Consider the following 13461-nt stretch of genomic DNA (forward strand, 5'->3'; position numbering starts at 1 on the left):
TCTGACTTACGTTTGCTATCCACGTCCCATCTTGCTTTATTTTTCTTTTATGTATGCTTTACATTGTTTTTCTTTTCCTATCTTTTGTTATACAATGTATATTTATTTACTTTCTCTATGAAATTTTAAGATTAAAAACTCTATTTTTAATTTAATTACAGTTTAATTTTTAATGCATTCCTTAGCTCTTGAATGGTCAATCTCAAGTAGAAAATAGTCTCTGCAGCTCAGGAAAGAAAACTAGAAAATTTCTTTTCTTTTTTCACTTCCCATTATATGTATGAGATTTTAGAAGCTGCTTATTACTGTTATTCTCATTTTAAAGCATTTTCTTTTCTTTCTAAATGTGCTATGGCATTTTCATAGTGCTTTGTAACTTTAAGTGTATGAAGCTAAATTGTGTGTTTAACAATGTCAAATTTCTATTCTAAAGTTTTTGTTCTACTTCCTCTTTACTGAGCCTGAGTTTTTAAAAATTGTCACAGTTCCTTATGACATTCGAGTCCATCTCTGGAAAACATTTTTCAGCATAAGTATGTGGCTTGTATACTTTATGAACACTTGCATATCTGGAAATTCTTTTCATTATCTTCACACATGAATAACATTTCGTCCAGGAATTTGAGGGCTCCCAAATTTTCCTCTCAAAAGTCTGTATGGATTTCTCTGATATCTTTTAGCAATTAATCTTGTAGAAGAGCAGTCTCAACCCTGCCTGGTTCTTATTTCCTTTGCAAAAGTATGTACTGGTTTTCTTTGTATAATAAGCTTTTTCTATTCTCCTTGTGAACTTTAAAACATAATGTTAATTATAAAAATTTAATTTAAATACTAATTTAGTCTTGATAACTTATCAAAAAAATCAAGACAAACCGATTTAGAGAGCATTTTCCAAAAATATAGAGTAGCACTGGAATGGAAATTGTAGGCTTCTTTATGGAAGTATATATTCTGCTGGAGAGCTAGCAGTAAATAAGAATGTGATATTGTGATAGAATGAGAACAGTATATTTGGTTTTTGTCCCTAGTTCTTGGCACAGAGCTCCCCAAAGCCTTGTAATTTTCTTCTTCTTTTTTTTCTTTTTTTTAGATGAAGTCTCGCTCTTCTCCGCCAGGCTGGAGTGCAATAGCGTGATCTCGGCTCACTGCAACCTCCGCCTCCTAGGTTCAAGCAATTCTCCTGCCTCAGCCTCCCGAGTAGCTGGGATTACAGGCGTGCATCACCATGCCTAGCTAATTTTTGTATTTTTAGTAGAGATTGGAGTTTCACCATGTTGGTAAGACTGGTCTCGAACTCCTGACCTCATGATCCACCTGCCTCTGCCTCCCAAAGTGCTGGCATTACAGGCATCCGCCACCATGCCTGGCCATCAATTTTCTAAGTGATGCTAGGAGCATCTTTTGTTTTAATATTTGGCCTTTGGCCATGGTTTCTGACACATAACTCCTAAATCTCTTGCAGTTCCTTCAGTGACAAAAGTATTTTTTGTTCTAATGAGGTGATGCTTGTCGGGTTTCTCAGTAGCCTCAAGATGGAGTCCGGCCACCAGAAAGACCAACCTCGGATTAGAAACTTGGAATTTTCAGGCCCATTCTTCATCCTCCAAGAAGGGGAGAGAGGGTGGAAACCGAGTTAACAATCTGCCATGCCTATGTAATAATGCCTCCACAAGAAACCAGTAACTGAAGGGCTTTGGAGAGCTTCTGGGCTGGTGACCACGTGGAGGAGCTGGGAGGGTGGCACACATGGAGAGGGTGTGGAAGCTCTGGTCGCCTCCACCATCTCTTCCACCTGCTGTTCCTGAGTTGAATCCTCTTCTTATAAATCTGGAATCCAGTTGTAAATGGTTTCATGAGAACCTCTGATTTATAACTGGTGGATTAGAAGCACAGGTGGCAACCTGAACTTGTGACTGCTGTCTGAAGGCAGTGGGCGTAGTGTTGTGGAACCACCTGGGCCCTTACCTTGTGGAATCTGATGCTAATCTCAGGTAGAAAGTGTCAGAATTGAATCAAATTAGAGGACACCCAGTCAGTAAATGTTGAGAACTGGAGTATCAGTGGCTGTGGGGGGAAACATAATCCCATACGTTTCGTGGCAGAAATGTGTGAGTATAGGAGGAAAAAGTTATTTTTCTTTCTTTTTAGGAAGGGAAAAGAGGAGGGTAGAAAAGAATATGGAAGAGTAAAATGTGGTGGAGATTCCTGGCTATAATTGTTTGGTTCATATTTATCCAGCTTCATGGGTTTATATTCAGTTAAGGTACCGGAAATAAGATCACAATAAAATTTCAGTTTTTTCTATAGAAAAAGGTCTGGAGATGTTTTTGAAAATATGATACTTATGTTTTACTATTTGGTGAACATTGTTCTTTATATCATATTTCACGTCCATAGGCTTCATGTATTTCAGAACTACATTTGTATATTACTTAAACATATTTGTTTATTGAAGCAATAATATTATATACCAGGTGTGTTGCTATGTTAGTAAATATAGTGTATATTCAAGGTAGATAAAATATAATATTACATATCTAAAAACCCCAAAAATAATAAATAGCCATAATTATTATGGCTCAGAGTATGTTATACATTATAAAACTAATAACTTTTTCAAATAAAGATTGATTTTCTATAAACTCAGCCATCTACCCCACAAAAATACAGAAAGGAAGAAATAATCTTTCTATATATTGTGACATTTTTACAATTTCCAGAATTCCACGGAGTCTAATTTCTGCTGGGATATTTTCTCTGGGCTGACATTGGTTTCAGAAGGATATATAGTTGAACCAGTTCTTGATAAGCCTGCATCTTTATGTGCCCCGTGTCTCTAAGCTGCCCTCTCAAAGACCTTTCTCCTCACATGCTGCAGAAAGAAAATGACGTGGACAGAGAGAGAAATGTCACAATCTACGCTCAGCTGGTCTGGATTACCCAACTCCTGAGGTGTATCCGCCGGCTGTCCCTGTATCCCATCATAAATCATCTCCTTGTTGAACATCAGGCCAGACTGGGGTCTGATTCATTGGCTGAATATTGCTACCTGGCTCCAGGAGGAGCCTCTGTCTCAGTCCTGTAATAGTCATCATGCTTTAAGAAACCTTCACATTTCTGAACAGTTACATAGTGTCCTCAGCTGAAGAAAGAGGAAGTCTGGAGTCCATTTCCGGCAGTTAGCAGGGAGCTGTTTTCCTCTCTCTGACATTAGCAAAGTTTGTCAGCTTGTTAATCTTTAAGGGGATTTGGGGTTGAAATTTTTTGGGGGGTGGACTTTAGGGTGGATAATATAGTCAAAGTTCTTCAATATGGTTTGAGGGAATCAAATAGATGCCCATGTTTTTTATGGCTGTGATTCCCACTTGGCCTTGGGTTTCAGCTCCCAAGTTTATGTGAAAGGAAAACCACAAACTATTGGACAGTGTAAGCACTATAATAATAGTCTCTACCTTTTTGCTTGATGACTTCCAAGAATGTTCCCATAATTCTGAGGTAGCAGAAGCAATCAATAACTGTTAATATAAATTATATGTGCATTGAGCATTCAAGCATTGTGGAGTCTGGATCTCCACAAGGCCACGGTTAACTGGCAAGGTTGGCCTGGACACATTTTCTTCCTTTTTCATTATTTCTCTGCCTGCTGCCCAATAGCCAGTTAAGATCTGGTGAGAAAAGCAGAATTAGGGAGTAACTAGACTAACCCCTCTTCAAGGGAAAGCTTTATTCTGATAAATCCCCTTAATTTGCAAAAACCACGTGGGATTAGAGATGAAACAGAAGGGAGGGAAAATTTCTCCCACGGAGACCTGACTCTAGCAGTCATACTTAGCAATTATTCTCTGACAAATACATATTTGCCTTAGACAAAGTGGTAGACATGCGCTGCATCTGGCAAACATCACATAAGGCTTCTGCACGGCTCGAACAATGATACCATTGTTTCTAATAGTAGATGATGGAGAAGGAGTCGGAATGACAGTTACCTCTATAGATACCATGCTCAAGCTTCCTCTTCTTAGGGCAGACAGAAGACCTCTAAGAAGTCATCACCTTAGGTGTTTTCTGGAGAAGCGGCATGCTTAGAACATCATGTGCTTTCTCTGAGAGTGTAAGTAAAACCCTACTTCATGGACAATTGTGGGTGTTGAGGAAATGCATAAGAGTGGAAGACAGAGGGGAAAGGAATCAGATTCTAACTTGTATTTAAACTAGTCACCTTGTTTTTAGCTTTTTAAAATATTGACTTTCTAGCTCTCTTTCCTTCTCTCTCCCTCCCCTCCCCTCTCCACCCCTCCCCTCCCCTCCCCCATCACCTCCCCCTTCCCCTCCGCCCTCCCTTCTTCTCCCCTCCCCTCCCCCTCCCCTCCCTTCCCCTCCCATCTCCTCCCTTCCCTTCCTTTCCCTTCCCTTCCCTTCCCTGCTTTCCTTCCCTTTCTGACAGGGCCTTACTCTGTCACCCAGCTTGGGGTGAAGTAGCACAATCTGAACTCACTGCAATCCCAAACTCTTGGACTCAAGAGATCCTTCCTCCTCAGCCTCCCAAGCAGCTGGGACAACAGGTGTGTGCCACCATGCCTGACTCAGCTAGGTTTTTTATTTTTTATTTTTTATTTTTGCAGAGATGAGGTCTCACTCTATATCCCAGGCTAGTCTCCAACTCCTGGCCTTAAATGATCCTCCTGCCTCAGCCTCCCAATATTGACTTTCTACACAAGATTTAATGTGAAGAAATAGTTCCATGGCTTTAAAAGAGAAGGGTAAGAGAAACTTGAAAATCACATCTATAAAATATGACACTTGGCTTCTCAGGTTTTTATTCCATGCCTTTAGGGACAGTGGCAGTCAACACCAGCTTGAGGCATGGGATGGATTTCTACCAAAAGCCTCTGTGAACGTGCTCTGAGAAGTTTCTACAGAGTTTGAAATATAGCAAAGAAATATGCCAGTGCTTCTGCCTATGGAGTAACCGACTCTTCATAATGCCACTCCCAATAGGTAATCGAGGTAACACAGGTGTTTTCTACAGCATGGCATGTTCCTCAAGAATCAAAGTTGGCCAGAAACACTAAACAAGGATAACACAGACCCTTTTTGAAGCTGTTTTTCTTTTATTAAAATGAAGTTAAAAAGATACTGGAAAACTTTCTCTCAAGTATTGATTCTTTCTCTCCCCTTTGCTGAACTTTTAAGGGGAGGTACAATGGAGTACATAGCACACTTGTAATCAGAACTGGGTTTAGGTCTTAGTTCTGTTACTTATTATCTACATGCTTTCGGATCTGTTATCTAACCTTTTACATACAAATGTATTCACCTATAAAGCAGAAAATAAACAACATCTGTGCAGCTTAATTCCTATGACCGTTAAATAGAAAGATGAAAAGCTGGTCACAGCAGGGTCTCTCAGACTAACGGCTACATTCCTGTTTACGTTTTTATTTGAGTTCTTATTGTACAAATTGTTAATAGAATGGCCTGGTAGCTGTGGGAGATATTGAAAATGCAATTGGCTATTATTTTAATATGTATAAGAGTTGGGTGGTCCAGGATGATGAAACAATGCAGTCTTCCATCAAGTTCAGACGCATTTAGAAGTAGGCAGAAAATCGGCCTCCATAACTTAGTATCCAAGGAAACAGGAACTCTAATGAGGTAATCAACCTAAGTTCAAGTTACAGATGTCTATGGGTAGAAAAAAGAATTAGGTAATGTATAAGACATGAATTTAAAGGTCTTGGACCGTGTGCAAACCTCCTTTGAGTTACAGAGCCATTGACATAACAATTATCAATGGGGTTTAATACATCACATCAAAGTTGCTGACAAGAATTTTGTTAGCATCCTGTCTGAAATTTTTCTTTTTGCAACCCTAAGCGTGCTGAGAAAGCAACCCCACATCATACAGGGTATAATATATTAGTATCCTTAATTGGCATAAAGAACTGTCCTGAATGCATGCAACTCTCTATATGTCTTCTACCCATTAGAAGTCTTGACGAAATTCACATTAGTTACTCAAAAGGGTAAATATCCTCCTTAGTGGTAAGTAGCTCATAACTCCGAGAAGAGTTAGAATTCAGCATTGAAATGTAGAAGAGGCCGGGCACAGTGGCTTATGCCTATAATCCTAGCACTTTGGGAGGCCAAGGCACGTGGATTACTAGAATTCAGGTGTTCGAAAGCAGCCTAGTCAACACGGTAAAACCCCGTCTCTACTAAAAATACAAAAACTTAGCCGGGCAGGGTGGTGGGTGCCTGTAATCCCAGCTACTTGGGAAGCTGAGGCAGGAGAATTGCTGGGAGGCGGAGGTTGCAGGGAACCGAGACTGTGCCACTGCACTCCAGCCTGGGTGACGGCAAAACTCTGTCTCAAAAAAAAAAAAATGTAGAAAAAGAACACCATAGTTTTAATAGTTGGTACTTATGAACTCGCTATATTTAAGAATGCTTGGCTTACTAAAGTGGCCACCTAATAACTGCAAATTTAATTGAGTAATTGAATATTTAATTTAAACTTGTGATTTTAACTTGAAATCTTTCTAAATTGACAAACTTTATTAGAATATTTATGAGCACTCAAAATTCAGTATATTGTTTATTAGATTTATAAGGAAAGGTTTGTTTGTTAAGTTAGACAAAGCACTTAAGGAGAAAATCAAATATATCAAATTTAAATAATATTCTAAAATAACTCAAAAGAATTACATTATTAAGTTTATAATTGGGGAAAGTACTATCAAAAGATCTTTAAAAGTGAATGTTAAAAATTGTTAAGAGAATAATATAATTTATAAGCAGAATTTAAAAGCATAAGGAAGAACTAGGCTTTCAACTTTGTAACTGTAACTAATACTAATTTTAGAAACCAGAAATATTTCAGAATGGACTGGTCTGTACATTTAAAACTATCCTCAAATAAATCTTTTTAAAAAATGTTAAATTAACAATAATAACTCAAAAAAAATTTTGTTAATTTAACGAGCAGTACTCAATGGGGTAAAGGCTGAAATCAACCTTATTCTTTTTTACCACTTGCTGTTAAACTTGTTCTGTAAAAAAAGTTCTTTATTGACTCCTAGCTCTAATCTCATATGGGTTCCATTGCCTTTTCTCATGCTGTCATAAAATAAAAATCTCAGTCCTGTCAATCAACATTTTAACTCCAGGTCAGAGTCATTTCAAAATTCCAAATTCCAAAGTGGGGCCTTTTGGGAGGTGTTTAGGTCATGAGGACTCTGCCTTCTTGAATGGTTTAATCCCTCTATGAAAGGGCTTGATGGAGGGAGGGATTTTGTCCCTTTTTTGCCTTGCTGTTTTCTGGCTGTGAGGACACAGCACTCCTCCTTCTGGAGGACTCAGCATTCAAAGCACCATGTTGGAAACATAGATCAGCCCTCACCAGAAGCTAATGCCTTGATCTTGGACTTCCCAGCCTCCAGAACTGTGAGAAGTAAGTTTCTGTTCTCTATAAAGTGTGTAGTCTGTGGTACTCTGTTACAGCAGCACGAAACAAACTAAGATAACTTGCTTCAGGTCAGGAAGCCCAGAGCAGAGGGTCTGCGGAGTCGGCTTCTGTGTCCCAGTTCCACAACTCCCAATTCCGTAGCAGCAGCTCTTGTCTTTTAGAATTGAACCTAGGAAAAAAGGGGAAGGAGGAAGAGCAAGGGAAAAAACTTACTTTGATGGCAAAGTTATAATGAATTTATGTTGGAACTCTCTGACTGTGGCAGATTCCATGACTGATTCTTCTGATAGGGCATTATTTGTGGGTCTCCCATAGGGCTTCCTCTGGGGTCTTCCAACTGTGGTTTTAACTGAGATAGAGTTATGTCTGAGCTTTGTGCAGTCTAACTCTTTATCGAAATCCTTTCTCCATGCAGACATCCTCTTGGATGGGAAACTTTGGAAAAACTATTCTAGAGTGGCTCCATTCTACTGGATCCACACCTAAGCCTAAGGAAAACATATATTTTTTTCCTCCGCCACCAGAGGAAAGGCAACCCACTTTTCAGCTGTTCACCTGTTTTCTTTTCCATCAGCTTCATTTTTCTCCAGGATGCATCACACACTAGACTGTGTCTCCGACATCAGAGAACATAGATCCGAATCTTCAAGTGCTTTTATTTGCCTTAAGTTATAAGGAAGGCAGCTTCTTCTCTCCATCTTGGGGAAGAGGGAGGATAGAGAATTACTACAGTTTTTCTACACTTCTCTCCAAAGTCGTTTTCTCTACATCAGATCTTTCATACCTTCAAGGTGGGTTATGGGCTAATGTTGGCAGAACCTAATTTGCAATCTTTTGGTGACTGTTGCACCTTAATTTAGGAGTAAAGATACTTGAAATTTATTATATTTTGCTCAACTTTGGGAATCTAATCTTGGGAGTTCTATTTTAATGTCTATTGTGCAATCACTACTAAAAATGTTTTGCACTGATAATTCACAGTTGGAAGATATTTTCATAGAATATGACTTTAGTATCATTAGAAATTATTTCTCAAGCTAAGAAATATATACCCTATGGCATATTCTCTGAGATATGTGCAAAATGTTTTGTTTCCCATTTAAAAGTATAAGAAAAATAGCATTCTACCAGAGGCTGAGAACAAATACTTTCATGATAATTCAGAAAACAAGAAACAGACAAAAATATAAACCTAAATAGTGCAACCTTGAGATGACCACTGGTAACATTTTGATGTGTGTTTGTGGAAAATAGATTTCCCACAAGACTGGGATGATATTATTTGCATAATTCTTTTGTGAGCTACTATGTATATCTAAATATTACTTTACAAAACTGTATCTGTATTTCTTTGGTATTTGTAAAGTACAGTAACGTATATCATTAAAAAAGTGAATTATACAAACAGTTTTATGCTAAAAACCATAGTCTTCCACTCCAATTTTTCCTAACCCACATCCTACTCTTTAGATGTGACCAGTTTTCAATGTTTTGTTTTTATTTTGAGATGGCGTCTTGCACTGTCGCTCGGGCTAGAGTACAATAGTGCTATCTTGGCTCACTGCAACCACTGCCTCCCAGGGTCACGTGATTCTCCTGCCTCAGCCTCCCAAGTAGCTGGGAGAAACACTATACCCGGCTAATTTTTGGTATTTTCAGTACAGACAGGCTTTCACTATGTTTGCCAGACTGGTCTCAAACTCTTGACCTCGTGATCCGCCCTCCTTGCCCCCCAAAGTGCTGGGATTACAGGTATGAGCCACTGTACCTGGACAGTTTCTGGTTTTGCTACTTCTGGTGGATCTTCCTATTTTTAAATCAGAGGTTCTCATTTATGATTTCACATTAAAAATCACCTGGAAGTTTTTGGAAGTTCCCCGTAATTGCCTTTCCCTGATATACATTGATCCAGATCCCTGAAAGTGGGACTCAAGCAGTGGCATTATTTTTAATGCCCAATAGGGGCCGGGCGCGGTGGCTCACACCTATAATCCCAGCACTTTGGGAGGCCGAGGCGGGTGGATCATGAGGTCAAGAGATCGAGACCATCCTGGTCAACATGGTGAAACCCCGTCTCTATTAAAAAATACAAAAATTAGCTGGGCATGGTGGCACGTGCCTGTAATCCCAGCTACTCGGGAGGCTGAGGCAGAAGAATTGCCTGAACCCAGGAGGCGGAGGTTGTGGTGAGCCGAGATCGCGCCATTGCACTCCAGCCTGGGTAACAAGAGCAAAACTCCGTCGCAAAAAAAAAAAAAAAAAAAAAATGCCCAACAGGTAACTTCGATGCATTGTGAGAGTTAAGAACCACTGAGATACAGAACATACTTACACAAAAATTCTTTGACATCCATTTTAGACACTGTCATTACTTCGCTGTCATGCAGTGAAGACTTATTTACTTACACAACCCCCATCTTTCCCTATTCCTTGCTTTCCACTTCTATAGTTATATAATTAATGTTTCCTCGTTGATTGTATTTATAATTTAAAATATGCTTATACCTCTATGTCTGGTTTATCAGATTTAGACATTATTAAATTTAGACACATTCCCCATGTAAGATGAGAGTATTACTCTTCTTACCCTATCTTCCACCCAGCTATCAACTTCCACTAACAATATCAGTATCGTGCATTGTAAAGATTGATAGAATTAGCATTGTGTTCTAGAATGATGTATCCATACATTGATTCGAAACTTCATAAACCAGAAATATTATTTATTTATATATACAGCAAATATTTCATATATAAATATATGTGTATATTTACAAAAACAGCACATAACGATGTTTAAGCAATTTGCTCTGTCACTTACTAGCTTTGTGATCTTCGACAACTCACTTCTTTTTACATCCGTTCTTCAGCTCTACAAAGGGTAGAGAATATCAGTCTCTTAGGGTTGTTGTGAGGATTCTAAATTAACCCATGGCACACAGCAAAGACTCCTATTCTGTTAGTTTTTCTTACTGTCTGTATTCCTGTACAGTTTTGTACAAGCATTACATTTCCTTTACTACTTCAATATACTCTCTGCATGACACAACGTATTTTCTGAATCAAGGTGAAAGAGATCTCTTTTACTTATACTTTAACGTTTTTCTTAAAATTCCATTTTAAAAAATTGTTTTATGTTCTAACCACAGATTTCCTGTATAGCTTCCCCTTGCCTTGTCAGGAGTTTCTGAATACTTTCCTTTTGTCTTATTTCTGAAAACATAATATGCCCCCATTATATCTTCAGAATATTCCAATCTTTTCATTACATTATCTGCTAATGAGAGGCATTCACTGTCTTTTTGGGGACGTCCATCCACCCCTCTGACCTCTTGCTACAGTCTAGACCGGATGCTTTCTAGGCTTCATGGGTGCCACGGGAGTCTAATGCTGTTTCCTGCATACCACAATTTCCTCACTGATTTTTCTCTATTTTTGCTGGTGTAAATCCTCAAATAACTTCCTCAGAATGGTACATGGAAGGCAAATTCTCTTAATCTTGGCATGATGCTATCATGCAATCATGGTTTAGCTCCTAGCAGTATTTTTTTTCATTGACAAACTCATCTTAAAATCCGTAGGAAACACAAAGGTTCTAGAATAATCAAAGCAACTTTGAAAAACAGACTTGAAGACCTAATTCTACCTAACTTTTAAGACTTGTTTTAAAGCTATAGTATTCTAAAAAAATTGTCATATTGGCACTCAATGCCTGTAGTATCTCCCAAATTCCAACCATCCTAACTTACCGCATGTTCCCATTTGGAAGTGACAAAACAGACCCAATCAACTGATATTTGGTATCCCCATCCACAGAAATGCATCTCTAGTAAAATATGTCTCCTATTAATAGACCTCAGCAGCCCCATCAATAGCAGGGATGCTGCCTCCATCAAACCATCTTCTTGACAGTGGAAGGTTGCTGGCATCTGCAGTGCTATTGGACACCTTGAACTCTGTCTATATTTACTCATCACCACTAGTGCTACCTTGGTTCAGACTATCACCTCCTTGTCTAGATTTTGACACCAGCCAGCCATTGGCATCCCCGCTTATGGTCCTACCACCTCCCATTCATTCTGCATAGTGCTTTGTCTAAAGTGCAAATCCAGTAAGTTCACTCCTCTACTTAGCCCGTGCCAACCTACACACACACTGACCCCAGATTGCTCAAGATGCCTTAATATTATCTGCAGAAGACTGTTCCCTCTTTCCTCTTTCTGCAATCCAGTTTTTCCAATGCATTTACTTTCTCTCACATTCAGGTTTTTGCACAAGCTTTCTCTATGTCTGGAATAGTCTTTCTTCTCTAGCACTCTCCCTACAACCTTGGCATCTCCATTTAGGTTACACTTCCTCTAGCAAGCCATCCTTGACCTTCCCACAATTGGATTAAATGCCTCTCCACGTGCTCTTACAGCCCTCTCTTACCCTCTCTTAATAGTTTCTTCTTCTGTTCACCCCACTAGACTGTAAGCTTTTTGACAGCAGATACTGTGACTGTTTTGCTCACTGGCTTCTGGTACATAATAATCACTAAATGCCCATCAAAATACTAAAAGAAGAAGAAACATGTGCAAGGGGATAGTTTTCTTAAATCAACACTTTTCCTTTTTCTTGGGAGTGTCTGGCATTATTTAAAAGTTGTTCCAATGCAGTAGGACTGGTTTACATTACCCTTTCATGAGGGCTAAAATAGGAAACCAGGCTGAGTTTTCAAAATATGCTATTAGCAGTGATCTCTTTTTAATGATTGCCACCTCCTTGCCATTTGGAACTAAGACTGGGCAAGTCTCATACACACAGCCTTAAGGGCTGTTTGCTGCCCAAATCTTGGAACAGAGAAGGTGCTGCTGCTTCAGAGAATGGTGGCTCTTTGCCACAGGAGAGTGGAAGACCTGCAGATTGCAGCGGGCCTGTACAGCTCTTCCTGTGACATTGCTGGATGTTTGTGTTAGGAGAAGATGGCAAAACCATTAGGCTTCCTGATGTATTTGTAACTGATACTCACAGTGGAGAAAGGATTCTGGAGTCCAATAGAGAACTGGCTGTTTTAGGGAGCTTTTGAAAGAACTCTTCTTCCTTCTCAAGCCGCATATGCATTCCTGCTGAATGGGCTGTTTTAGATTTTCCTTGTGAACATGCACATAATCAACAGCCAAAAAGAAAAAGAAGTGTTTTGGCGGTGGCTGTATAAGATAAAGACAGGTTGATTTTATTCAAAGATAATGAGATTTTTGGGTTTTTTTCCTCCCAATGTGTATAGGTAATGACTCTGACTTCTTATATCAAACATATCAAATAAGCATAAATGAGTTCAGAAATCTTGAACACAAGACCCTTGGGAAGCCATGCACTTATAAAACTATGCTTCCTCTGCTCATATCCTCTCTGGATTATTTGTGGACGTGGCCCCAGGCCTGTAACACACATTTTTTGGAAGGGATCAAAAATCACTCAGAAGTACAATAGTAAATAGGTTGGATAATTAACATGGGTACTTATCTTTTAGGTGAAGAATGGAAAGAAGGACAGAAAAGGCATAAGAGAGTCAGTGTGAGACAAAACTATAATGCAATGAGTTGTTTGAGTGTTTGGGTATGCCTTAGTGTTCCTGTGGAAGCTGGAGATTAGCCTTGATGCTCAAAATTGACTTCATGTAACAGGCATTTGTCCATTTAAAGTGGCCAGTAGAAGCTTATTCAACATCAGCCAGGGTTCACTACCTCACAGCAAATTCCAAATGTTTTCCTTTAAACAAAAATCTAAAAGAGGGAGTGATGTTAAATGCTTCTAAATATGTGTCTCTTTATTGATGTCCAGCTCCAATAATCTCAGGCAAATTCATAGGTCCCAAACTCTATCTCTCTCTTACTGGCCAGACCTAAAAGGAGCCACGGCCATACATGTGTGTAAGTAAATTCATGACCATGTGGATGCAGGTGGAGGCCATACACCTCAGACCTGTGCTTAGGACAGCTCATGAGGGCTCC

The 13461-nt window shown here is 39.2% G+C and overlaps 1 long non-coding RNA gene across 1 annotated transcript in view; it reads right to left on the reverse strand.

Moving 5' to 3' along the window:
* Nucleotides 1–4874: 4874 nt before the first annotated feature.
* Nucleotides 4875–13461, reverse strand: part of LOC105717700 (uncharacterized) — a 118320-nt gene continuing 109733 nt past the window's right edge. Inside the window, exons 3-6 of the long non-coding RNA XR_010343329.1 lie at nucleotides 12480–12657; nucleotides 10290–10340; nucleotides 8024–8166; nucleotides 4875–7637 (exon numbers count right to left, since the gene is read on the reverse strand). This is a non-coding gene — a long non-coding RNA (uncharacterized LOC105717700). The remainder of the gene's footprint in view (nucleotides 7638–8023; nucleotides 8167–10289; nucleotides 10341–12479; nucleotides 12658–13461) is intronic.

This window comes from Aotus nancymaae, unplaced genomic scaffold, assembly GCF_030222135.1.
Source record: "Aotus nancymaae isolate 86718 unplaced genomic scaffold, 86718_ANA_hifiasm-v0.15.2.pri h1tg000018l, whole genome shotgun sequence".
NCBI lineage: Eukaryota > Metazoa > Chordata > Mammalia > Primates > Aotidae > Aotus > Aotus nancymaae.